At 39.0% G+C, this 27,495-nt stretch overlaps 1 protein-coding gene across 9 annotated transcripts in view; it reads left to right on the top strand.

Annotated features, from left to right (window-relative positions):
• The window catches only part of MECOM (MDS1 and EVI1 complex locus), a 550,693-nt gene that overhangs the window by 369,586 nt on the left and 153,612 nt on the right, over positions 1-27,495 (top strand). Inside the window, exon 1 of one of the 9 annotated variants that reach the window (XM_045850971.1) lies at positions 4,375-4,459. The exons of the other annotated variants lie outside the window; for them this stretch is intronic. The gene's annotated coding sequence lies outside the window, so the exon portion shown is untranslated. Of the gene's footprint in view, positions 1-4,374; positions 4,460-27,495 lie in introns of those variants that run through there. 9 annotated transcript variants of the gene reach the window in all.

Below are 27,495 nucleotides of genomic sequence, written 5' to 3'. Positions count from 1 at the left end.
AAGGACCCCAGTTACAGACACTTAGGATTGGATCTTGGCTTGTGCAAGTGGACTTGTACAATACATACACTGACTAAATCAACAGAGATTTGGGCAGAATCAAGATTTGCCATAGGATGAACACAAAATGCTGATAGCCCCGAAAATGTCAGGAGGCTTAAGGCTAACGTAACCCTTTAAACAGACAACAGGAAATACGCAGCATTTGTGTTTATACTGGTACAGAGCTTGGTGAAAAATATGAACATAATGCACAAACAAGATCCCTATTCATTGTATTTGTAAAACGGTGCCATCATTCATTCAATGAATGCTTCTTGAGAGTTTACTGTGTTCTAGGCACCGAGCTTGGTGCTGTGTTTTTAAGTGTAGCCTCTGTGATGCTCTCTTACTACGGGAACCTTGGGCTGATTCATTCAGAAATTCTTTGGACCCAGAGGATAATTAAGATTTCACCAGGGTTAGAAAATAAAACTCTGAGACTGACATGATTAATGGAACGGGTTTGAGATTTTCTGGAGCAGATGGTACAAGGACATCTCTTTGGGAGAGACCCTGCTTGAAGTCAAGAGGAATGTTCTGTGGTGTGAGTTCCCTTGCTGCAGACTCATTTAGTAGTGGGAGCAGAGTTCACGTCTGGGATCCGTCTGGGATCCTTCTGGGAATTAACCATTGCAAAGAACAGTGAACCAAGAGGAAACAGAAGTAATGTATATGGAAAGGCTTACTCTGATCTCTTGCTTTTCTTCAAAGGCAGCTCCATTTGTAAAGGACATGCATGATCATGAAGACAGGGCCCCATTAGGCAATGCAGAAATGATGAGAGACTGTGTCCAAAGCCTCTGATGCAGGGAGTTAAGGCACTTGTTCTGTACCCAACTAGACACTCTGGCGGAGCAGGACTGAAATTCATCTCCGGATCCTTGGCTCAGTAAAGCCCAATTCCTTTCTTTTGCTATAAATTAAGAGTTATCTGACAAGAAGAAGCTTCCACATGGAAACAAAAGAGTTCAGATCGGGCAAAACAGGGTTTATGCTCATTCAATTTTGTTGCTGCCTTCTTTCTTACCCACTTCTTTGTTTGGGGGAAGGGGTTATGTTTGAGCTCCCTGAGACCTTATGGAGTCAAAGACAAAAGGAACTATCCTTGAAAACTGCTAAGGGTGAGGAACAGATAAAGTGCACATACCTGTTTCTTCATGACCTAGAAGAGGGAAGGAAGGAGGGAAGAGGAGTGGAGGGGATTCTGGAACTCCTAGAAAATATGTGGTGTGTGTTTGTGTGTGTGTGTCTGTCTGTCTGTCTGACTGACACAAACATGTTCATACTGTATGCATCTTTATGAAATTTGTGTTTTTCATCAATATATTGGCATATATTGGTATATATAGTACTCATTCTGGGCCACTGGTATATATAGTATATAGAGTACTCACTCTGTACTCTCTAAGCATTTTACATACTTCAAATTATTTAATTAAGACAACTACATTCTTTTAAATCATAACTACTTTGCTTATTTTCTAATTTTTGAATATTAGAATGCTTCCAATTTTCTTATTATTGTTGCTATGAGCAATGTTGCAGCCTATCTTCTCGTGTATGCCTTCTTGGGTACATGTGAGTGGTTGCAAAAGAATAGAAAAGATCTGGAACACATCGTCTGATAATGCGGTTGCCTCTGAGGCGAGGGACAGAGGACGTGGGTTGACTTGTGGTTGAAGAGGCTTTAGCCTTAAATGCAATACTTTCTGAGATTTTCCAAGAAAAATGCATTTATGTGTTACTTGTATAATTAAAATTAGTTTTTTCACCAATGAATGCTGGGCTAAACATCCTTAGACATATGACGTAACCAATCTGATCTTTTTTTCCCCATCGTTTAATAAAATACCACCTGTCATAAAACCCTGGACATGTGGCAGTGGCAGATAAGTACAATGTTCCTCAATACAGTGCTTTGTAAAATGCTACATGTATTAAAATGACTCTCATTCGAACATAACTTATATTTCAGCCATCGGCAAAAGCACCAGATAATCCACGAGAAGTAAATACATCAGTGAGTGCTCCCCAGTTTTGACTAGGGATGTCATCTATGTTGAAAAAGAAAAAGAACTTAAGTTGCATTAGTAAAGAATCAGTCGATGTAACTGACATATAGTTTTGAAATTTCATAACAGCTCTCTTATTTTATTACAAAAGAATTCGGTGCACTTTTGAATTTTTGTGTTGTGTCTAGCATTGCAAACCAATGTAATCTGTAGCTCACACTGAATGTAGAGTATCTAGAGCCTTAGTTCTGCACAGCTGTTATAATCACATGCCCACCCGCATGTGCAAACACGTGGACACATGCACTATCAGATGGGAGCAGTAAAAAAAGAAAAAAAGGATGAAATCAAATAGTGTATTTCAAATTGGCATCTGTGTATTATTGGAAAACTAAGATGGTTACCAGAATATCAATGTCCCAGCACAGAGGATGGCCTTGGGGCATTATCAAGCCCTCCTGCTCACAAGGTATACCATGCTTTCAATACTCCAGGTACAAGGCCTTCCTAAGCAGACCCAAAGACAACACCTGGGTAAACAGTTTAATCCTGAGCAAAATTCCTCTGAACCCCATGAGGATAGAAAATGTCTGCTGTATTCTGTTTAAGAATAACCTTTCCTTAGCTATCTGTTTTGAGGGAGACCTTACCTTAACATCACTGCTCGGGGCCATCCATACCACTTGGCAGCTTTTAGGATGAATATTTCTCTGTGTGAGGTCATGCTTTTAATATCCCAGAAAGAATTTGTGTGGAGACACACACACACACACACACACACACACACACACACACACACTGTATCTGTGCCTTTCTACACCAAAGGAGTAACTTCAGCGTGAACTCTCCTTTAAACTTGGCTGCCTAGCCTAAGTAGTGCCCTCCCTGTTTTCTGAAAGTTTTTTCCTCCCTAAATAAGGACTGAGCTGAAGTTTGAATATGCTACTCCCTATTGTGCACTTTTATGGAGGCACGGCCTTATTTTTTTTTCTAGTTTATGTTGCATATCTATGCTCAGTTTAGAGTTCATTATGAGCTGTGGAATCTGAGCTGCCCAACAGAAATTTCTGCAGTGATGAATGTTCTGTAGTCTGAGCTTTCCATACGGTCGTCACTAGTCCTATGCAGTTATTGAGCACTCGAATGTGACTAGTGCAAATGAGGAATTGAATTTTTAATTGTATTTATTTTAATAATTTTCAATTTAAAATAGTCATGTGACAGTGCAGCTATAGATCATTTTGTCACATTGTACAGCACTAGAGAATCTTTAACATTTATGTTGCAGCTTTTTCATGTGAAAACTATCCCTTTGACTCTGTTTAGCATTATTTAATTTGCCTCTAAAATTTAAATTCTAATACTGCTGTGCAGGGTTTATTTTGCCTCGACCTTTTGATTCTTTTCCTTGCTCACCCTCCACACTGTCTGCAGTTAGTAGGTATTTTGGGGAAGTTACATTTGCAAAATGGTGTAATGCTATGGAGTAGGGAAATACGCTTAGTTCATGAAGCACAGGCAACAGAAGGGTGGGTACCAGAGGAGAGGGGTGGGGAGGAGAAAGAAGGTAAGAGCGTCAAGTATATGGTACCAGAAGGAGACTAGACTTTGAATGGTAAGCACACAAAGGAATATACAGATGATGATTTATAGAATTATACACCAGAAACTTACATAATGTTTTTAACCAGGGTTACCCCAATAAATTTAATTTTTAAATATCTTAGAAAAAAATATAAAACCAAAGTGTCCAGAATGGCTTTTCTTATAGTCCTAGTTCTCATGATCAAATTTACTTGGATTGAAACAAATAATGTGTATTGAATATGAATCTCTCCTTTCTTGAAAATCGGGCAGATTTCAAAATTGGCACGAATCCTCACTCCTTCCCTCCTGTCCAGCTCTGGGGGCAGGCTGTCTTAGAGACCCCCACACAGCCTGCCTTTGCACTTTGTGGCAAAGCTTATCTTCTCCCAGTGTTTCCAAGAGCAGATTACCAGGGAGCAGGAACTTCCTGCTGCCCTTTGGGGCTCTGGAATGGGGTTAAGATGAGCAATGATTCTCCAGAAGTGAGTAGAATGTCAAAGCAGGAAACACACAGGCTGCATGCTGGATCCACCCCACTCTTCACACATGCCGCCTAAGATAATAGTGCTATAGAGAAGCCGCAGCATTCCCAAGCCCTGATCACAGGTTCCCTTTCTTTACTTAAAGGCCAACCAGGATGAGAACATAACTGATACCACCTAGATAATTATTGACCAGTTTTAGTATTAACGGTGGGGGTTGTATTCCATATTCATTTTCTCTTCCTGGTTCTATTTCACTGATGTAGCTTGCTTTTATCTATGTAGAAGCGTGATGATTTTCTCTCTTTGTCATGAGAACTCCAGCGACAGAGACAGGTAATTTGATTGAGCACCCCTGCAATCTATATGGCTATAAAATTTGAAACATTCTCTTTTATAAATTTATCTCTGTGATTTTGAATGCACAGGTGGGAACAGATGTACAAAGTTGTATCATGTATTTTGTAGATGCTCTGAATTGGAAAGATGTTCTGAATTTGTGGCAAAGGGACACTGTGAAAATGTGTTTTTATAAACATCTAAAGGTTCATATAGAACAGCATGTGGGCAGGTGAAGTACAATGAACTCCACCTTGTTTTCTGGGAGGCAGTTTTCCTTTTCTGTAGCTGACTATCCCTTTTTCATATTCCTGTGTTAGGGGGAGGTGGATGTTTCATGCAGAAGTTAATGGGGTAAGGTGTCTGTTCCTCCGGCTTGCTCTCCTCTGCCCCTCGCCCATGTTTTCCACTGTCCTCTCGGCCTCCCCTCCCTCTTACCCTCACCAGAGGTGAGGAAGGTCAAGTTGGCCTCCTGCACCAGGTGCCTACCCCGTGACCCTTTTCTCTCTATTCGAAAGTGTGAGAAATAGGGTATGGGGAGTTACATGGCCAGACCAAGGGAAGTTGCTCAAAGGTATGCATTGAACTAAATGTGCAGCCCCTAACTTTTGACTGGGAGACTGGCCAGGTGCATGAAAGATCTACTTTCCCTCCTCGCTGCTCTTACTTTGTAGTCCATTGACCATTATGTTTCTTTTGTGATAAACAATGATATTTTCTTTCTCTGTAGCCAGGCTCCTTCTGTCCCTGTTTCTTTCTCCTCAAAATATTCTGAGGCAGTAGGGAGAAAGCTAGACTGAGCTCCTGTCATTAACTAGCGGTATGGTGGCGCATGCAAAGGGTTATTTCTAGGTGATCGCCAAAGCTTTCTTTCACTCCGGGAGTCTGCAGTCCTGTCCCTTGAAGAGCTGGTCCCACTCACCCCAGCTCCCATCTCAGCCACCGCTTCTCTCTGCCTCTCATGAATCATGTCGGCCCCTCAGCGGTCCCTGGGTCCTACTTTGGGAACTAATGCACTTTCACAAGCCCAGGAGGGACTCCCTTTGTGTTTAGTGATGTGAATTCATACTGCCAAAGGGTTAATCTTTCAAGACTAAGTGCAGACAGGGTAAAATAAGGGAAGATCAATGGTTGTACCCCGCCACAAAGGGGGTCTTCGATCATGCGGGCTTCCAGCCAGATTTTTTAGAAATCTGCATCACAAAAGTCACCTGGGCATCGCACCCAGAGGAACTCTAGGTTAATGTGTGGTGAACAAAAATATCAAGTTTATGCCCATAGGGTAGTTTTCATTGGCATGAGCTTAAGCGCAGAAAAAAAATGGCCTTGCTAGTGTTAATTTTTTTATGGGCACTTGCACGATAGCTGGTCTTGGAATGTTAGCAGCACTGTTGCAGAACTAAAAATGCTACACTGAGACATTTTAAAAGAGCAATAAATATCTGGTTTTAAAACACAGGCATTAAAAAAATTATAAACTTGGAAAGTCTCTTTTGGTTGTTGTTTTAACTTTGGAGTGTTAAAACTGTCTTTTCCTTCCCTGATTTTCTCAATCAGCAGTTGTTCGGCGTGGTAATTTAGTGCTTAGTTGACTGTTTTGACGTTGGGATGTCTGGGCTTTAGTGAAAGGATGCCTGGCGATGAGACCGGGTCCCCTTCTCGGGCTAACTCGGTTCCACAGCATGAAGATGTGGCCGGGCTCAGGGCTGCGGCTGCCCACTCTGTGTGTGTCCCGTCAAGGGCAGCCATCTGAGGTGGAGGCAGTGGCTCTGGAGGAGGGTGGGCGTCGTTTCCCAATCTGGACTGTGTGAGTTTGGTGCCGGTTCAGGAAGCCAGGAGCAGCCCCAGTGGTGCTGGGGGATAGCTGTCCTAGGGGATTGACTCCCACTGGAGGAATGAGACGAGTCCCTGCCACTGTCCACATGTCCGCATGCGTGGGCATGGAGGGCTGCACCTCTCACTGACATGTGGCCAGAAGGACTCACTTCTTGTTACCACGTTTAAAACATTAAAACTGGATTGGAAAAATTTAAAATTGAAAACAATTTCACTGTCTAGAAAGTTTTTCTTAAATCTGCCTAAATGAATTTATTATAGTTTTAACTTCTTCTTGCTTAATATTTTACCATAAATGCGGGCCTGTGTTTTTGCATTAGCTTTCTAATTATTATTCTAATTATGGGTATTAGTCTATCTGTACACAGTAATTTACTTACTTTTTCCCATTATTAGTTTTTTGCATGATTTATTTTGTTATAAAATGCAATACCACACCAAATAAACTAATGCATATAGCTTTTACCTGTCATTAATATGTATTTAAGGAAAACTCCCAACAATAAAATTTTCAAGACCCAGAGTGTATATACCTTAATATTATTATATATATTGTAAAATTTCCTTCCTTGCTTTCTAAAAGTGTTCTAAAACTTTTCAAAGCCTAAATATGAGTGTTCTTAGTTATACTAAGTTTAATATTTAATATACAAACTTAAAATTATAATTAGATATAGAAATCATAGATATTGTATATACGTAAATAAACAGATAAAACATGGAAACTTGAAAATTTCTTTGTGATAAACTTCAATTATCTGTGAAGGTGAACAACTTGTTTATGAACTGAGGATCTTTTTGTCTTATTCTCTATTCCTATCCTCTCTCTATTATAGTTTTTGTAAACTTGACTGAGGTAGCTAACTAGATGCCAGTCTTTGGTATAGTCCAACTATTAAAAATTTATTATTTATTATTCAGATTCTGATACTAGACACTAGAGAAAAACATTGTCCTTTTCTGATTGGGAGTCAATTTGTTTGTAATTATTTTATTTTTTATTGATTTTATTAGGGTTAATAAAATTATACATAGGTTTCAAGTGTACACTTCTGTAATACTGCATCTGTACACTGTCTTGTGTATTCACCACCCCAAGTCAAGTCTCCTTCCAGAAGAGAGTACAGTGGCGATAGACGGTCATGTAATTACTTTATATTGCCCATTTTTGCTGGGTGTGCTTGAACAGGCACAGTGAAAATGATTTCTTTTTAAATAACATGTTAGGAAAGGCGTACAACACCTATTCTGTGGGCCAAGTGAGTATGAATTTAAAAATACATATCTTATGAAAGCAAGATTTTAGACAAAAATATTCCTGAATCCACTTAATGGAAAACCTACTACTCTCTCTTCCTTTTTTTTTTTTTTTGGAAGTTAAACTGAAGAAACCAGAGATGTTCATAAAAGAGCACCAAAGAACTAGAATAATTAGCTTGAGGTGTCAGAGAAATCTTAAATGATTTGAGAACCTACTGTAGACATCCTTGGACCCAGAGGCACATGACACCTTCATTTCCCTGGCATTTGGGAGGTTGGATGGAGAATTCCTGTTAACAGGGAGCATGCACAGGATGGATTTTTATTGAGCAGGATCCCAAAATATTAGGAAACATTTGAATTTGGCAAGAGATTAACCGGAATCCAGTTGTGTTTCCCGCCACAGCAAACCTGCAAAACGTGGTGATGCTCTTCATTCTCTAGTCACACCATAAGTGTATTTTGAGTTCATTGCAACTAAGTTCAGTGCATTTTAACTAGAGCATTTTATCTGTACAGCATTTAGAATTGGTTAGCAAGGAGATATTTTTTGTAGGTGATTTCTATCACAAGGAATCAATCTGCTTATGTTTTTCTTTTTAAAGCTGGATATGAAGTAGAGGGTAGAGAAGTAAGCAATCTTTTTGAGAGTTAGAAACTTGGCCTGGTGATTCTAGCCCTCATTTAATCATTAACTTAACATGCCACCTAGATAGAGCATTTCACAAACTCCCCATGACTAAGGGTATTAATCTGGAAGAGGAGGGCAGCAATGGCAGCCTGACCACTAAGGAGTAGCATGGGAACACAAAAGGGAACCCGAGATAAGTGGGCTTTGTGTGCCCTGAAAGTAGCACCATTCCCAGATGCAAGGTGTTACTCAAACACTGGACATGATAAGGTGCTTGGCCCCTTTATTCCTTACAGAACTCCTTGGCAATTCAGTCCCTAGGTCTAATAATCCCAGACCTGACTTGCCACCGTTTATTCATGAAATCCACTTAGTAATTAAAAAATTTGGTGTGTCTCCCCTGCTGGCATCCTCCTCCTTGCCTGAAATTCTCAAACAAGCATTGGGTGAGTGGTAAATGATGCATTTTAATAAATGTTTTGTAAAGGCCAATTATTCAGTCAATATTGAATTGTGTGGTAGAAAATATGGCTGATTAGCTACAGGGAAGATGTCTACATACTATTGGCATCTGTTTGGTAGGTAATGTTCTTAAACGGCCTGGCCTTCCTCCAAACTTTGATTATTCATAAATCTGTTGAGTGTGGTACGTTGCCCTATTAGCGTTTAATCTTTTATTGAAGCAAACTCAGGAGGCTGAAATCTGTTTGCTTTAGCAAGCTTGTTCACTGATAAATGTGTGATTTAAAATTTTCCTTTTGTGAATTCCTCAGTGCAAGAAAAACACAGCTGGGCACAGCACAGATCATATTTATCTTTTCATTAACTAAAGTACAAGAAGATAGTATCATGGGAGGCTTATAAGGGGGGATTGCTAAAGAACAGCCCTCCTCCTGTTTGCACACCCACTTGAGGAAAGCTTTCCAAACAAGTATTTGAGATACTTGTGAGAAAAGCTAGTTGAATCGTCAAAAGAAGACCAAGTGAATGTATATAAAGTGGTTGGATTTCAGATAACATTTTCCCCCTGAGTGCTCAGATTGGTTAAATATTAGAGAAAGGGAGATAATGACACTGTTTGTCGCCATGAACTTAAACATATATCTTTTTTCACAAGGTTGGTATGAAAGGCATATCAGAGATTTTCCACCCCAGATGATTTCGTTCCAGTGTGGTAAAGGGCACTGCAGGGAGAGAAAGGCGGCTTGGGTGTTAACCACCAGACAGGAGCCTTATAGACTTCGTAATGTAGCTTACTTGCTTCTTGTGAATAACATTGGCTATCACCTTGGGTGTATATATATATATATATATATTTAAATATATATATATTTAAAAATTTTAGCATTACTCTTTCTGCTGGAGGGAGGATTATGAAAAATCCTCTGAGAGGTTTTGGGGGTACTTGTTTGCAGTGTGCACTAAACCAGGGGAAATTGTTCAGAATGAAATAAGTAATTTCTGGCTTACATGTGTTAACAACACATTCTTTAGTTGGAAAGGAAGATGAAATTATAGGAGCGTCTCTTCTCTTTTCCCACATCCCTGGATTTGGGTTGAGACTATTCATATTTATCTAGTTCCTTCAATCCCTGGCAAAAGGGCATGCACACAGTAGGTGACGAATAACTATAGACTGATTCATGTATCCCTGCAGAACTGCTGGGCTCTGCAGAACTGGACTAAGCTAGAGATATGTTCTTCTGTTGCCTTTCCTAGTACTCCCCTGAAGTACTCAAGAAGGGAGAGGGAACAGGGAGAACAGAGAAGGGAAGTTCCTTTTTCAGCCAAGTGCAGCAAAGCCTCAATTGCTTTGAGCTCAACTCTGACCCAGGGCTACCCAGAGTAGGCTAATATTTCATCATCTGAGTCAAACAGACACATCCTGGGCTGGGATAATTTTTTCCCTACTGTTTACCTCCCACAGCCCATAGGTCCCTTTCCTAAACGGAGATGGAAGCAACTGAAGGCACTCTTTCCTGCCTTGATTTACCTCTTTTTTCAGATTTTCTGAGAGCCAGGCCCAAACATTTCCTGTTAGGGACAGCATTTATTAAAACATTAGCTTACTTTAATGAAAACTTGTTTAAACTGTCATCTGCTGGTTTGGGGGTTCTAGAGTTTGTAACTACTTGTCTTCCTTAACCTTCTTTAATTTTACAATTCACCAATACAATATCAAGTTTTGTTTTTTTTTTCACATGGGCATTTAAGAATGATATTGGAAACACAGAGATGGGCGGTTATAAATTACAACTAGTGAAATGAAAGATGTTTCCTTAACATCATCCAGCAAGGACTAGAAACAAGGCCTCAAGCTAATACATTTGATTTACTTATTTATTTATTCATTTATCTATTGAGAGAAAGAGAGAGATCAATTTGTTGTTACATTTAATTATGCATTCATTGGCTGATTCTTGTATGTGCCCTGACTGGGGATTGAACCTACAACCTTGGTGTATCAGGACAACTCTCTAACTAACTGAGCTACCCAGCCAGAGCCAAGATAATACACTTTGACTTCCATGTTTTATCTGTAAAACAGAGACTCCCAAATCAGTGACTTAAAATTTAAAAGAAGTGTGAAGGCCATCAGCCAGATACTGGTGTGGCAACTCCATGATGTCATCAGGAACCTTAGATCCTTCTAGTTTCCTGCTGTACTATTTCTAGGTGTGACCTCCACCCTCATGTTCTCAAGATGGTTACGAAGTGCCAGCCATCCTGTGTATGTTCTAAGCAAGAAAAAGGTCAAGAACAAGAGAGAATGGTACATGCCAGTAAATCAGCTCCCTTTGAAGGGCTTTTCTGAAAGTCCATATCCAGTGATAACTGCTTAAATCTAATTGACTGGGACTAGCCCAACTGCAAGGCAAGCTGGGAAATGTAGTCCTCCCTTCCTTCCTCCCTTCCTTTCTCTCTCTCTCTTCCTCCCCCTTTATAATGCCCCAAATAACATTGCATCTATTATTACTAAGGTAAAAAAAGAATTGATTTAGGGTCAGCAACTTCTTGTCTCTACATTCCTACGTTTCATATTAAGTAATTACTTTAAGGCTTGGAGTCCTCATGTTTTACAGTCTTTTTTTCTTTGATAGTATTCTGTCCAATGGCCAGGATGAAATGACCAAATATAACTTGGGACCAGAAATTCTGGTTGCTTTATGTGAGTGCAATGATGGAAGTACAACTTAGGACCTCTCATCTGCATAGCATGGTGGCTTCCCATGTTCAGTAAGATACTGTTTCCGTTGGCTTGAAAATGAGCCTGGCAATGGATCCCAGTGCTGACGTCTCATCCGCGTGCTTTGTAGATAACTACTGACAACTATTTCAATATTTAGAAGGAAATTGCAAATATTTTGCTTACTTCGCCCTACATGCTTAATGGGTATACAATTTTTAAAAGCATAACATTGCGACCCACAATACCTAGCGGAGGACCATGAATAATGATGACAGCATCTCCTAGGTCCTAGGAGAAGAAGTAAGTGTGCTCACATGTGACTTTGCCAGTGATGCATCCGTGGGCCACACTGAGGAGGATTTATTTTCAATATCTCATTAGTCATGAGATTTATGGTGCTGTCTGGCTCTGAATTTGTCTCTAACTAAGGTTAGTTTCCTCTGTTGAGTTAATTCCTTTTATTTATGTTGATTTAAATGTAGATAATTATTCCAAGTAAGAAACTACCAAAGTGAAAACCCTCCTCAATGTCAGACTAGCGGCCGTGTTACCTCATAACTAACACCCTCTACGGACAGTGTTGGTTCTTGGCAGGATACAGATTAGAGACCTCTGAAGATATCAAGGAGATTTTAAGAAGCAGTAGTGCTGGAAGACTCCCACACCCGGAAATCCATTAATGTCAGCCTGTCTGCTAAATGAAGAACGGCTTTATAGCCTGGTGCCGCTGATTTCTTAGCTACTGACTACCACAGTCGAACCATGGGCCTTAATGAAGGAAAAAAAAATGTGGGAAATTAGACTCTGCTATGTCATCTGGTTTGCATGGGAAAATGGAGTCAACAACAGAGGGTAGAACCCATCTATCTCCTTAGATTTCCTAAAGTGTTTGACTTGATATGTATTAACGTACCATTGTATTCTCCTGCCGGTCTCCCACCACACTCAGGGCAGCCCAAAGCCTGTGGGTTCCCAGCTCTCTGATGTCACCCCTCCCTCCACTCCAAATTTCTAAGCTGAAAAAGAACCTAACGAAAAGGCTTGTCAACCAGAAATCTTCCAACAATTACTGCTGTGTCAAATTCCAAACTCTCTCACCCTTTTGAAAATTGGATCTGTATGGAACTACAAGTTAGAGACATTAATATTTATAAGAAAGTAGGAATTCTTAAGTGTAATTTACCGGATAATTGTTGGTACGTTCTTGCTATTGAACAAGAATATTGCAAATATATTGATTTTCAAATAACAGAGTTTCTTTGAAACCCATCCCTGTCTGCACACACAGTTTTCTGTCTGGATTCCATCATGCCTGGCTGCCATGCCTTATCAGCGCAGAGCCCTGTGAAGAGGACCCTATATATTAGCCACAACATGACCTATGTGACCAGGATCAGCCCCAGCAATTACCCTACTGGTGGCACAGTGATTTAGAATGAACAGTGCTAGGATGCTATTCTTTACCATATATCATAGCCCAGGATAAGGCTAACAAAAATCTTCCCCCAAACTGGGGTTGATTTATATATCAAGAATATTGGCAACCAGGCATTCTTTAACTTCTTCCTGTTTTGCTGCTGCTTAAGCAGATCCTAATGAGGAGAGACCCTGACAGTTCTAACTCCTGACTAATGTAGCGGCTCAAAGCAACAGTTAGTCCCAAGAGCAGTCCCCAGCCAGGCTCCTGGCAGGGATCCCTGGGAATCATCTCCTTCCCTTGGCAGACACTTGAGCCGCAGTCTGTGGAAAGGACGAGAATGGGTCTTGATACCACACTTGGTTTAAATGCTTACTTGTTAGGTAGAAAGCCCCCAAATCTTGTGTAAAATAATGAAAGGAAGCCAGTGTAGTATGTGGTGATGTGGACACTGTTTGAAGCAGAGATGCATCACATAGTGAAAGAGGATGGCATGACGCAGGAGAAACAGCCTCTAGTTATCTGTGTGTCTTACATAAGTCACTTAATTCTTTGGGTCTGATTCCTTATCTGCTTAACAAGGATTTGGATTAGATGGCTTCTCAGGCCCTTTCCCTTCTAACTCTCTGCAGTTTCATATGGATTCTAGATACTCTCAGAAATGCAATCATATTTATACCTGACACTTTGCTGTTTTTAAATTTATTAATGTTTTGGTTTATAGCCCCACTATTTTCACAAAGCACTTGAGGCAGCTTGCAACCAAAATCCAGGCACAAAAAACCCTGTAGACAACAAACAGAAGATAAATGCTGAGAAGCAAAAGGAGAAGGGAAAAAACAATATATTTAACACCCAGTTCTGAAGAGAGCTATGAGAAAGGACAGACCCTGTCTTTGAGCTTCCCAGCAGTCAAGGCAAAGAAGCAATAGCATCAATTTATGGAAGAGACAATGGCTCATGGTGTGTGTTTTCCCATGTTGCACGTTAGATTCAAATTTCCCCCAAGGATTTGGAAGTTAAGTATATCATAATATTTGGTATAGTCTACTTAGATTTCAGGTTTTAATTCCAAGGCTATCAATCTGGACCTAACATCTGCATCTCCCCTGTGTGGAGTGATCAGATTCCTATTCAATCTATTAATTAACAGCACAGTTTATTTTCTTGTCCTGCATTGAATTTAACTATTGCCCTGAAGCACACTTATTTTTTTTTCAAATGGAATAAAAATAATTTTCATTTGTTATCTTTCTACCAACATAGAGTGAAATGTAGCATATTAAAAAGAAGCAAAAATGGTTTTACTTTGTAATAAAGCTTTCATTGAGAGAATTTGTACTCATATTTCCCCATTTTCCCAATCCCTTCAGGCTAAAACAGGGAAATAACATTATACAAGCAAATGGGTCCTGTTTTTAGCTAGTATAAGCAATCTTTATTAACCTTTGATTACTTTTATTTACTTTGAGACAGCAAACTCAGATTTTCTATTTAATATTCCAGTGGTAAAATTAATTGTGATCCTATTAACCTTTCTATTCATGAGTAAAAGAATGTTTCACAATAGACTCCTGTGTGTGTGTGTGTGTGTGTGTGTGTGTGTGTGTGTGTGTGTAGAAAGTGCTCCGTAGATGATCCAAAGATAAATTTATACCTAGGAGCTCCTGCTTTGTCACTTTTCAGTGGCAGGACTTAAATACTTTTATCTTGAGGAAAAAGTAAATAGTTCATGTGAACCTAGATCATTGTTTAAGGGCAATTTACTGGTTTTCTTGTTTGGGGTCAGGAGAAAAGACAGGAGAAAGTATGAGGAAGAGAGGCAGCCAAAGTGGGGTAAAGGCGTGACTGTGCTCAGTTCTGCCGCCTGCCTTAGCAGAGGTGGCAGCGACCTGATGCATCTTCAGTGTTACTCCTTGTCTCCTATGTAAAAGAGGTGCCTCTTTGGGGGCAAAAACAAAACAAATTCATTTTTCTGTCACTGTGTTAGTCACAGTCATTAATGTCAGTTGCCTCAACAGATAGATGCCCAAATCTCATGGCTTAATACAACAATAATTTATGTCATGCTCAACCAATGTTCAGTGCTGGTTGGTTGAGGGTTTTCTCCAGAAATGGGCTTGAGGACCCAGCTTTCCTTGTGATGCTACCTTTGCAACCCAGTGGTTCGAAATGCACACTGGGAGGGGGAGAGAGCATCAGAGGAGAGTCACCAACTCTAAAGTGGTCAGGTTGAAGGGACCCATCACCTTGGTTTACTTCCCATTTGTCAAACACAGTCATATGACTCCAGCTCGGTGCAAACAGAGCTGGGGAATGAGAGCAGGAGTACAAGAATTGATATGGTATTGGAAAATTGGAGAATTTGTCTTCCTTCCTATTGAGAAGCATCACTGATCTGCATAATGAGTCAGAGAAGACTTCCTAGAGGAAGGATTTGAGTTTTTCCATTTGGGTAGGAGCTTGGTCAAGAGAGGCACTTTAGGCACAAAGGTCTAGTTTTCCTTGTGACATTCAAACACCAAAATATGTGCCAGTATTCTATAAAATAAAGGTACATTTTTATTACCAAAATGCCTTTGGTCAGCAGCAGCCCTTGGAAAAGGCTTATGATTTTTAAAATTTAGGGTGTTGCTATGAGACCTTAGCATGGAAGCTCCTAGAGAGTGGCAGGTTCCTCCTCCTCTCATCCACCCACTGACTTACTCCAAGCACCTTGGTCAGGGCCTGGCATCAGGTGGACATTCCATACGTATTTGATGAGCAAATAACAGAACTTGCAAAGGGTTCCGCCCAGTATGCCTGTTTCTGGGGGGACTTAACTCTACTGCTTGTCTCTTCACAAAGACGCGATGTTGAGCCAGTATTTTGAAAATGAAAGTGTCCTTCTGTGCTCATTGTTGTTGTTGTTGTTGTTGTTGTTGTTGTGTATGTGTAAAACCCTGAAGGTGAGTGCTGCCCAGCAAGTGGTTGGAACCACAGACACCGCACCCGCTCCTTTATAAGTTTCTTAATCTGCAGCCTGCAATTAGGAGAAAGCTGACTGTGCATCTACACTGAACTTTTTTGAGTGTCTTATTTCAATAATTTGACACAGCCCACAATTAGTCAATAAATATAGTGTTCCATACATGTAAAATCCGTTATTTAGTAAGAGTCAAAGAAAAATAGTTTAGATCTATTAGTAAAGTAAAAAAAATTTATTTTTGTCTCCTTGAACACCTCTTTGTCTCTTACAATAATGTAAAATTACATTTATTTCACTTTATTGAGGTGCTGATATTACAGGCAGAAGCTGCTAATGTTTGTACTGCTTGTAAAGAAAACACTTGAGAAGAAAAGTTATTATGCAACTGGGATCCCAATGGGAATGAACAAACTACTTTGGGAAAATACAGTCTGTTATCATCGTTTTTCATTGTTTCTTTCTCGTATCATTGGGATCATTAGAGCCAATCTCCAATCTCTACAGCAAATTCTGACACACAATAAGCACTATCTTTTTAATTAATGAGTTGTTAAACATCTGTGCTAAGTATGAATAAGTAGTTTAAAATATTCAGAGATGATATTCATTAGCAAGTGGCAACAAAATCTGTTTCTCCTGTCTGCAAGGAAATGGAAGGATAAGTATTTATCCCACCTGGTTTCTCTCAAAAGCTCCTGTATTGAACAACAAACCAAAAAATCTTGATTTTGTTTCAACATATATTATCATTTTTGACAAGTACAGAAGCTGAAAGGGGGGGAACAGAGCTCGGTGTCTAACTGTTTCAGCAGACTTTGATCGTGCTGGAGTACGGGCAGTGAACAGAGACAGATAAACTCCTCGAGTTCTTTGCCATGAAGGCTACTTCAGCGTGAAGCCAAAGAAATGAGAGGGGTAGGCTTACTTTTCGCAGATTTAACCAAGAACAATGACACCATTTGCAACCACAATGCAGAGCCAAAAAAATCATTGCCAGCATGCCAGTGCATACTCCCTGGAGAACAACTGGAAAACGAGAAACGCCTGTCAGAGATTAAGCTCTATTTCTAATGGGAGCACAGAACAGACTGATGTCTTTTTAATGAAAATGAACATATCACAACAGATGAGTTTTATTTAGTGAATTCTTTAGATTTCTGGTCACTAGCTATATTCCCTTTAAAAGGAAAACTTCAGAATGTAATGAATAAGTTTAGCCAATTTTGGAACCAATATATATAAAGCATTCAGTGAATTAAATTGTCAAGGAGTCCAATGTCACCTAAAAACAAAGGGACAGGAACCTATTGAAGCCAACTAATAAAAACTTTGAGATTAATTAGCATTTCCCTAATTGTGTACCTGCTTTCAGTCATAATAGGTAACATGTAAATAGTTACTTTGCGTCAGTCACTCTTCTAAGCACTTTATAGGAATAAACTCATTAAGCTTTCATAAGAACCCATTTTACAGAGGGGGGCATCGAGGCACAAAGAAATTAAATAACTGTCCAAGGTTGCACATCTCATGAGTTGTTGAGATTTAAAACCCCGGGCACTGCCCCACTCTGAGTGAACACATTCTTCAGTGAATGCCTTTAGTCATTATGCCCCGAACTTAGTAGATCTTCCATTGGAAAACAGAAGATATTTTGAGGGAAAGGGGGGAAAAGGCACAATCGCAAAAGGGCCACAAAACCTAACCATAGCATTCAAAGATGCTTTCAGGACTAATCTTTAACCCAGCCGCATTGGGTAACATAAGATTTGAGTTACTACCTTAAAAACATGCGGGGAAAAAGAGACTGAACAATGGAGATCTGAAAAGTGGTAGCTTTTAGAACAGCCCAAATAGTTTCTCCAAGAGAAAGCAGCCAGCAGTTAAGGAAACAGAAACAAAAAATGGAGGATACTTTTCCCTCTTGTCTTGGCTTCTGTCTTGGTTCCTTGACCCCGTAGCGCTGCCTGTTACGTAAGATACAACTTGTTCAGACAGACCTTGAGGTACTCATGGTAGAGTAGAGGGAGGCTGAGATTGGGGGTTCCAGACCCTAGACACCACACCGTCAGTGTCCAGTGTGTGGCCTCACTCTTCCTGTACATTGGGAGTGCTGAAATGGCTACTTTATTGGGATTAAATGAGATTAGACATATGAAAGCTTTCAACTGAATACATATAATAGTTGATATTATTAACCTTCAATACCTCCCTATGACTTGGTAGGTTTTAGAATTCTTCAAGGCTGCAGAGGTGCTTGCATTCTTTGTGACAAAATTTTGATTTAGTGGCTTTGAATGAAAGCCATATTGATTACTCCCCATTCACAGGAAATTGGTGTGGGTGTACTCAGAGTTGTTAGACATCATCTTTGAGGTGAGTATCATCGAAAAGGTGGGCTAGTAGAAACTTACCAAAGCAGCAACAATCAAAGAACAACACAAAAAGCCCAAAAGCAACAATGATAAACTCAGAAGCACAAGGGTCAGAGAAGGGGGTCAAGAAAGATTTAGTGAAGGCGGGGAGGAGAAGTTAATCCAGCAGTAGAGATACCAGCAGATTTATTTATTTACTTTTTAAATGAGCAACTGGAAATAGCCTACAACTTGGGCAAGTTGTCTTACTTCCTTTGACTATAGTTTCAAAAATGTGAGAAAAAGGTGATTACAAGTAAATAAACTCTAAAGTCCCTTCTATCTCTCTACTTTGGTTTTAAGATCTTTCTATGTATGATTCTATCACAATGTATTTCTCATTAGTTTTCTGAAATCTACTTTTTCTTTTAATGTATTACCTTTACTTACACATGGTAGTTGACTTCTTATGAAATAAGATATCAAGGTAGGTGTGTATCAAAATACAACATACAGGTTTCATCTTTAAAGAAAGTAGAAGCAATTATCCACAGGATTCAGGCAGCTCCCCCACAGCTCACTGGTCATAATTGATGGTTGAAAAAAGGCCAAAATATGTGATAGGAGGGAGAAAGGAAAGAGAGAAGGGGAAAAGCTTAATTATTCAATGCTTTTCTCTAGAGAAGTAATCATTTCACCCTTCTTGGCTGAGTTGCCATAGCACCAAAATCGGAAGAATTAGAATCTAAAAATTGCACAAAAATTGGTCTACATGGAGTTCAGGGATTTTCTTCAATGAGGCCTTGAATAAAATCCTGAATATTAAATAACTGGCTAGCCTGAGTCTAATACTGCATAGAATAAACTATTACCCAACATAAATATAGAGTGGTAACAGGAGATTGATCAACTTTGGTAGAGAATTTCAGCTTTGATGCCAGAAATTCAAAATTATCCTGGCGGAGCAGAAGGATACACTTAATGTTTTCTGGAAGAAACATGCAAATTACCTCATTCTTAAACATTCCCTAGAGACCATTACTATTTTTTTATCCCATTCCCAAGTATTACTCACAAAGTGGAAAAGGATGACCAATTTCTTAAAATGCTCTTGACACTCTTTGGTGTTTATAATGTATATTGTAGCCTTAGCAGAGGGCCAGATACATTTATACCAGGCTGTTTATATTTCTCTGGCTTTGCTCATTATTTTCTTTCTTGTTTTCTTCCTTTCTTTCTCTTTTCCTTCCTCCCTCTTTCCTTCCTTTTTTCCTTCCTTCCTTCCTTCCTTCTTTCCATCCTTCCTTCCTTCCTTCCTTCCATCCATCATGAATATCATTTTAATTCAATTTTTGAACCAACTACAAAATTTTAAAGAAATTAGCCCTGAATGGTATGGCTCAGTGGTTTGAGCATCATCCCACAAACCAAAAGGTCACTGGTTTGATTCCCAGTCAGGGCACATGCCTGGGTTGCAGGCCAAGTCCCTGGTTGCGGGGTGGTGAGAGGCAACCAATCCATGTTTCTCTGGCACATCTGATGTTTCTCTTCCACCCCCTTTCCCTCCCTTCCCCTCTATCTAAAAATAAATAAATAAAATATTATTAAAAAATCAAGTGACTTCTCATTTTTGGATGATGTACGAGCCATTCTTCCCACATTCGTTATCTCTGTGCTGTCCATCTCCCTGGAAGCCTGCTGGGAAGTGCTGTCTGTTTGCTCAGCTCCAGTTCTTGCTGCCCTAAGACTTCCTTCAGGAAAATCAGCATCTTGGCATCTTGGAAGTTAAAAGATGTCTCTAAGCCTGCTCTGCTTAACTGGGACCCTGGAAAATCTGGGCTATTGAATCTGCTCTTTTTTTTTTTCCTTACATTCCCTCAATAAAAGTCATGGCCTTCATAGCATTTCATTCCTTGAGTTGACTGTTAAAAATAATTGATTAAGAGTAAATCATATGTTAGTGCTGGAATGTATATGCAATAGAATTATATTTATTTCAGGATAACTTATATATAACCTTGAATTTTAAGTTCAGTAGAACAGGCAATGTATTTGTTTAGAGGGCAGGACCATTAAAGTCAACTATTTTTTTTCTTGTTTGAATTGGATAAAATTGTAATATATCCTTTACGTCACAGTAGCACCCTAGTGGTTATCATATTGCATTAGTTACATGAGTTTTCAGGGAACCTTATACAGTATATACTGCCTCCAATAAATACACCAGTCATGCTTATGGTTACAGAGTCAGTGCCAGGAAATTTAGGATGACATTCCCTGCAGGTTAGTAATTCTACCCATTATTTATATTGGTTTGATTTGAAACTAGATGAGGCTAAGTATTTTTGAAGCGTTTTCTGACAGAATTCTAGAAAGCTCAAGAATGAATATTTAAAATAGGTTAAATATCTTTGGATATGATATCCTGGAGATGACCTAAACTGTGTGATAAAGTCCAAACCATCGAGAAAATGAGGAGAGCACTTATTTTGAACATAAGGTACACACATATTTTGTCTATAAATTGAAACTACTCATATATAAAAATCTATCTTGGGTATGCACTTATGGTCTGCTCCAGGGAAACAAAATTTTCCTACTTGTTAAAAGAGTGAAGAACAAAATTAGCAATGAGGCTGCAACAGAGGAGCCGGAGCAGATGTGGAAAGTGTGGAACATCATCTTGGCAGCTGAAGTGGACTCACCAGCTGGATGTCTTCTGAAAGGGGGAATTTATCATGTTTAAGCCACAGTACAGAAGTCAGTACTTGAAAATGGTTGTCATAACAGAGCAAGATTTTGATGGAAATACTAGATGATTATAAAGACTTTGGCCAATAAAGCCTGTGCTACCATATGGATTAAGATCAGATTATTTCATCCTTCTAAAATAACATCTTACTTCCAAGGAGGTCAAAATATTTTATATCTTCCAGCTTCATTATCTCAGGAGGAATAATAATAATAATAATATAATAATAATAATGGCTGATCTTTGCAACTTCCCCTGAGCCACAATGTTCTGTGTCATTAATAATCTGCAGTTATCCTACATACGCTTCTTCCCTTGCGAGAAGACCCCTGTACCTAGTGTTCAGGAGAGGCAACATAAGCAGAGAGAAAACCCAAATCCTACTAGTTTGTTTTTGCCTGTTTAGGGATGATATCTGATCAGAAAGCATTGAATAGATATATAATTTATTAAAGGGATACTCCTCAGTTCACAAGATTTGTGTGTTAATTAAGATACTTTATTGGGTTTTGTGTTCTGGGCACTGGGTGGATATTAGCTTTCCTTTCTCTCCAATGCAAGCTGTTTGCCTCTCTGTCAATTACAAAAGCCATTGCAAGCAGTGTGAAGAGACGGTAGCTGTGTGACTATGGGCAAATTATCTAAACCTGGATTGTGAGGGAGGTCAAATGGGTTTCAACTCTTGTGCCTCCCTTCCTTTGGTAGATCTCTGATCCTTCGGAATCTTTCAGAAGCTGTGGTCTGGCTCGCTCCACGGTCGGCGTGGCTGTGACAGCCATGTGCGGTGAGGCGAGAAGGACACCCTCCGGTTTGCACTGTTGATTGGCTCTCCTCTGTCCACTTCCGACTTGTTCATGGTCCTAACACAGTCTAAGTCTGGATTGTTTTCCAACTTTTTCCCTCATTTTCGTCATGACACCCGATAGATACTTCTTTGCTTTTTCATACCTTATGTGAGAGGTTGTCTGAAAGTAATATCACATTTGTCAAGACCTGACCTTGTTGAAAACAATGTCACTATTTAACATGAAAGGGTCAGGAATTATTCAATATGTTTTCTTAATATAAAAAGTAAAAATGAAATGTACGAAAACTACTTTGGTTCTGAGAAAATGGGCTGTTAAGGTGGTGAAGTCACTAAAATATAAACTTCCAGAAAATAAGAAATTTGGTGGTGAATAGCACCTGTAATGAAGTAGGTATTCTCTAGCATTTGTTGAATGAATGGATAAGTGTCTGCTAAATCAGGTAAGAAAGACTCTTGCACGGTCTCTTGGCTTGAGAACCTCAGGCAGTGGGGCTAGAACAAACGCTAGAAGACAGTTCCTAGGCTGAGAGACCAAGTCCTCTGACAGGCATTCCTGGGACTGTGTTCCTGGAAAGGCATTTAGGATGTGCTAGACGATTCCCTGTACCATAGATCCCAGACTTTATTTTTCTTCCTGATGGCATCTTCTGGTTAATTACACATGTTCACTCAAAGATTTTTACTTTCCCTCCCTGAAACAATATGTTTAGTGCTATAATAGAGTTGTATCCTAATGGCTGTGGGAACTCAGAAGAAAGCATTTTGTTAACCAACCCCCCCCCCAAAAAGCATCATATGATAGCTACAAGGAATAACTTATACAAATAGTTCTGATAAAAACTACTAACTATTTCACAGGAATTACAGAGTCATCGCCCTTTGGATCATCACAATATAACTCATCACTTGTGCCAGTGGATTCGATTCAACTTAATTTACTAAGAATGTAATAAGTAGCTGGTATAAGCCTAGCTGTGTTAAATATGGCTGGGATACACAGAAGTATAAAATGTGATTAGGGCAGGTTTTTTGTTTACTCCTTATTAAGGTTCCTTTACTAAATGTGTTTATGTTGATTTCATATGTAGCATTAAGTTGTGTTAAGCCATTATAAGAATTATCACAGCTTTTCTTTTATTCTAGGAAAAAATGTTCTACAAATACATAAATGCAGAAAATAATATAAAGTATACATTGATGTATTCCATAAGCAATCATTCCATGAATAAATATGTAAGATATAAATACATGTCTTCATACCATAAAGATATGTAATTTTAAGATCCTGGTAAATTGGTATATTTTTTACTGGTGTATGTTCCAAACAATTTTTAGAAAATGCAATACAATAGCCCAAGGGGAAAAAAACATCAGTTCCTTATTTTACAAATAGACTTGCTAAGAATTCCTTTTATGACATACCAAAGAGATATTTCTTGCCCTTCTTGTTGCTCAGCTTTTGGAAAGTTCATTATTTTAAATTTAAATTATACCAGCCACTGTCTAGGTGTGGACAGACTCAGCTGTATTTTTTAAATTGTGGGCACTTGCATGAAGTTGCAATTTCCAACCACATTTAAGCTTTTTGGCGATGGATTAACATATTGTGTTCGTGTTCATGTTCATTTATGCTTGGCAGAATACAACTTCCTGTTTTGAGGGGAGAAAATGTTAAAAACATCTAGTAAAAAAATAAAAAAGCTTAAAAAAAACCCCTCTACTTTTAAAAAGACAAGCTTTGAATGTCAAATGGCTCTTAGAGAAAAATATTTGATGGGTTAAGTGTAAAAAATAGTAAGAAACATATGGATTAAATTTCATTGAAAGTGCACATGGGCTTAAAAATTAAGGGAGCGAGTGCATGGCACAGTGTTGCTTGGCTTTGCCGAGTCCAAAGTTTGAGAATAGATTAAGACGTTGAACAAACCCAAACCATACCTGGCTGTAGCCATCTGCTAGTCTGCTGTCAATAAAAGTTTTTTGATGAGGCCTGGCCCTTCTGAAACTGTGGATGGCACCTGACTTTGCCGTGTGCTGCCTCCCAGTGCCTCTGTAGGCCGGCTGCCTTGACTCTGTAGATTCACAGTCCTGAACTGTCATGACAGACTTGTCAACAAATCTTCTAAGTGTAGGCTTTTAATAAAGATGGAACTGGTCTGAGACAGGACTCTGTTCTTAATTCAATGGATGTTATATTTAAATACACAAATTAAGTATTTATAAAACTATACATCATAGTTATACATGTACTTGTTTTAGATGAAATTTAAATATTTAAATGTTACTATATAATGCAGATTTACTAGTGTTAATGTACACTTAAACTTATCCTATAAATCTCCACTTTCTGATCTATCAAAATACCCTTTCTGTGTTCCTCTTCTGGTGCCCAGCATGCAGATGATTTATTATAGTTATCCACACATATATCTTTTCTCCCTTCTCAAACCTAAATTCATTTAGTGAAGAAGTTTTTGTCCAGTCTGTATTCTTATGTGTCAGAGATATCGAGGCTAGTGTATCTACATAGTAACTTCAGATAAAATCTGTTGCATGTACAGATAAGTATTTTTACAAAACACTTAACAGCTGATATTTTTAAAAATGAACTAGGATACTACCTTGTCCAGAGCCCTCTCTTCTAAATTTCTTATATGTTTATAAGTGGTATAATTTTATAGTTGATTAAAACTGTCTTATATCCACTTGTAATCAAGAACACTTTTATATAATTTTCCAACTTCACAATGTCAATAAAATAAATACATGTCAAAGGTAATACAGCAGATATGTAGTAAATGACATTCACAGTTTGACCTTCCCCCTTCTGTTTCTTCAAAGATAATGTGGAGTGAGTTCGTGTTCTGAGTAACTAGAACTCCCCAGAAACATACACTTGCTCCCACAGTCAATGAGGCTGTTCATAAATGAGCACTACTTCACTCTGCAAGCAGTAGTGTGATGTGCCTACATTGTAATTACACACATATTCAGAAGTTCCAAGTCTCTCTGTAGTGCTGTCCACATTTCATGCCAGAGACACTTGGCCAAGACTCGATTCATATGTCCTACAGGGTTACATACGATGTGGCTCCTCTCCCACTGGGTTACACAGGATATGAGCTGGATCCTGGCGGCTTCTGAAACAAGAATGAGAGAAGCTCTTGTGGAGTGAATTTAAAGAGAGAGAAAAAAGCTCTCTCTGGCATCGAAGTCCCTGTAAGTCTGGCATGTCTAACTGGGAGTAGACCTTGGCTCACAGAACTGAGAGATAGCTAAACAAAGATTTGTTCAATTTGATAAACTCCCTGGCTGAGACTGCCCTGCCAACTTTCTTTCTAAAGCAACTTTCCACAGCTGAATTATAAAACCTTGGAAATCAAGGGTTTGTAATGGAAATGCTGACACATGCAACTAACATGAAGCTGTACCAACCAAGCATTGCTATCATAGTTCATAACTGTCTGAGAGGTTCATACAGAGGAATGGTACATTTGCTTCATGGGCTCTATTTCCTTTGCTAAAAACTACCAAGTGGCCTCATGGTAGACTCCTTTATACTTAGAACTGTCTTGATGCCAGACTTGTTTTAAATGAAGAGAATGTTGAAACTACCAACTTCTTGCAAGGCTTCAAAGCAGCTGTCTCCTCATCCTGCATTCTGGTTTCAAATTTGGTACAGAAAGCTCAGATCCCACCGTTCATGCCTCAGTATTCATGACTGATGTAGTCTTGTAAAACTGTTCAGTGTTTTTCAGTTTTCTGGGAAAAAAAAAAAAGATATTCATAGAGCTGAACCTTCTTTGTAACTTTTGAGCAAATAGCAAAATTTACCCTATTATCTGAGTGTGCATTGTGGGCCAGTAAGGGAAAGGAAACTGCAGTGCGGGGTGTCTTCAGAGGTGGTGTGATCTGTGTACAGGTATGTAAGTACTAAGTTCTATATGCAGGTACAGGGAGGGGCAGAAGTGCGCTCACAGTTGTTCACATGGGAAAATCATGCAATAATTAATAAATAATATTAAAAGGATACACTGGTTTTTGCACACTCACAACTATAAACCCACGTTGCCCCACGTGGTACTTTTGAATTCCTATGGTCTTTTATGTTCTTACATTTTATTTAGTTGACCATATTTCATGAATACTATAGTTAGATTTCATAAAAATGTTTTTCTTAATTTCTTAAAGACTGCAGGAATAATTAAGATGTAATTACCCAGAATTAACAAGCCACAGCGCCATTTACTCCTCCGATAGCAGAAAGTCGGCACTTGGGTTTCTGAGAAAGATGAGAAGTTTTAAATAAAGTTTAAGTTCTAGAAAAATCAGATAGATATAATTTACTCTAATATTCATGAATAATAAGTGATTGGTCTAAAGGTAAAAGAAGAGCTGGTTGGCCAAAACATTGGCCTTTTGCTCTTTTATTTTGCATAAAGGCCTTCACTTGGTTTGTGGGTTCCTCAGCAGAAAGGAGAAGTTACAGTTAACAAATTAATGAAAACCAAGTGATGCCTTTGAAGAATTCTTAAGTGAACCTTAACCAATGCCTTGGGCTACATGTTCAATGCGAACAAAAAAATTAAGGTGAACTGGCCACTGCTACTAAGAGTCAATTGACAGAATGCATGGGTCATTAATTCTGTGTCCTTTGTTTTGTCAGTGTGTTTTTGTGAGTAAAAGAAAACTGGTAAAGAAAGTAAAACCACTGAAGCTGAAAATTGTCTGCTCTGTAGCTCATTTCCCCTCCCAGCATGCACTGACCCAAGGGAGTAGGCTTCAGGTCACCCCCCCACCCCAATTTCCCTTCAAAACACTCCAGGCTCCTGCAAGATCCATTGGGTTGGTGAAGTGGTTAATTCTTTGCAAGTTTGTGCCTAATCATATGCAGAATGTAAGTACCAATAAACATAAGATGTCTACTCACACCATTTTATTATATTTTAAAAATAAATTCTGAAACGGATTCTGTAACCTTGGTTTCACTTAATTGTAGAAAGGGAAAGAGTGAAACTTAAATTGGCTGGTTCACTTTAATTCCCATTGTTTCATCACCAATAATCTCCGAGGGCCACCTTCTGGGTTTTGTGCCATGAATGAATGACACAAAATGCCCATAAGACTAGGGTGGCTTCCGAGGCCTGTGTTTGGCTTTAACTGTGTTCTAAGTCACCGTGCCCAAATGTTATTGCTTATCAGTAATTCCATAGTTCCGTATCAATGCAATCCAGATTCTTTCACACTTTGTTAGCACATAACTTTATTTAAACCCAGAGTTTTAAGGATCAAAGTTTTTAAAAGCTGGTTGCAATATCAGGCCAGATTTTCAAATCTCAGCAGCACTTTCACAGCCCTCAAAGTGGAAAGAATACAGATGGGTCTGAATCAGAGTGAACACATCTCTGCCTTGGGCGGAGAGCCAGGGAAGATTGGCAGATCTTAAGCAAAGAATATTTGTAGATTTTAATGATTGAATTGTTCATAGTAGTCCAGAGATTGTAGAATTGTGTATTGTTCTGTCCTTTTCTTCAGATATTTATTTATGTATGCTTTGCTCATCAGTAACACCAGTTGTTCTATTATAAGTACTGATTATACATTCATTTGCTTTGGTAGCTATTTAGGTGTTTGTTCATTCACTTATTCATTCACTAATTCATTCAGCTATTGTGCCAGGTACATGGTAGGTATGAGGTAGACAAGGATGTTGCTAGTCTAAGAAATCTCAGTTTCATGGGCTTTCAGACATATAAATAAATATGATACATTGTAGATTATGTTGGGAGGTAGGGCATTTGGGAGAGAAGGGTAGCCTGA

Source organism: Phyllostomus hastatus, unplaced genomic scaffold (genome assembly GCF_019186645.2).
Source record: "Phyllostomus hastatus isolate PE091 unplaced genomic scaffold, TTU_PhHast_1.1 phas_contig_86, whole genome shotgun sequence".
Lineage (NCBI taxonomy): Eukaryota > Metazoa > Chordata > Mammalia > Chiroptera > Phyllostomidae > Phyllostomus > Phyllostomus hastatus.
The sequence above is the reverse complement of the archived record's forward strand: the minus strand, read 5'-3'. Positions and strand labels throughout refer to the sequence as shown.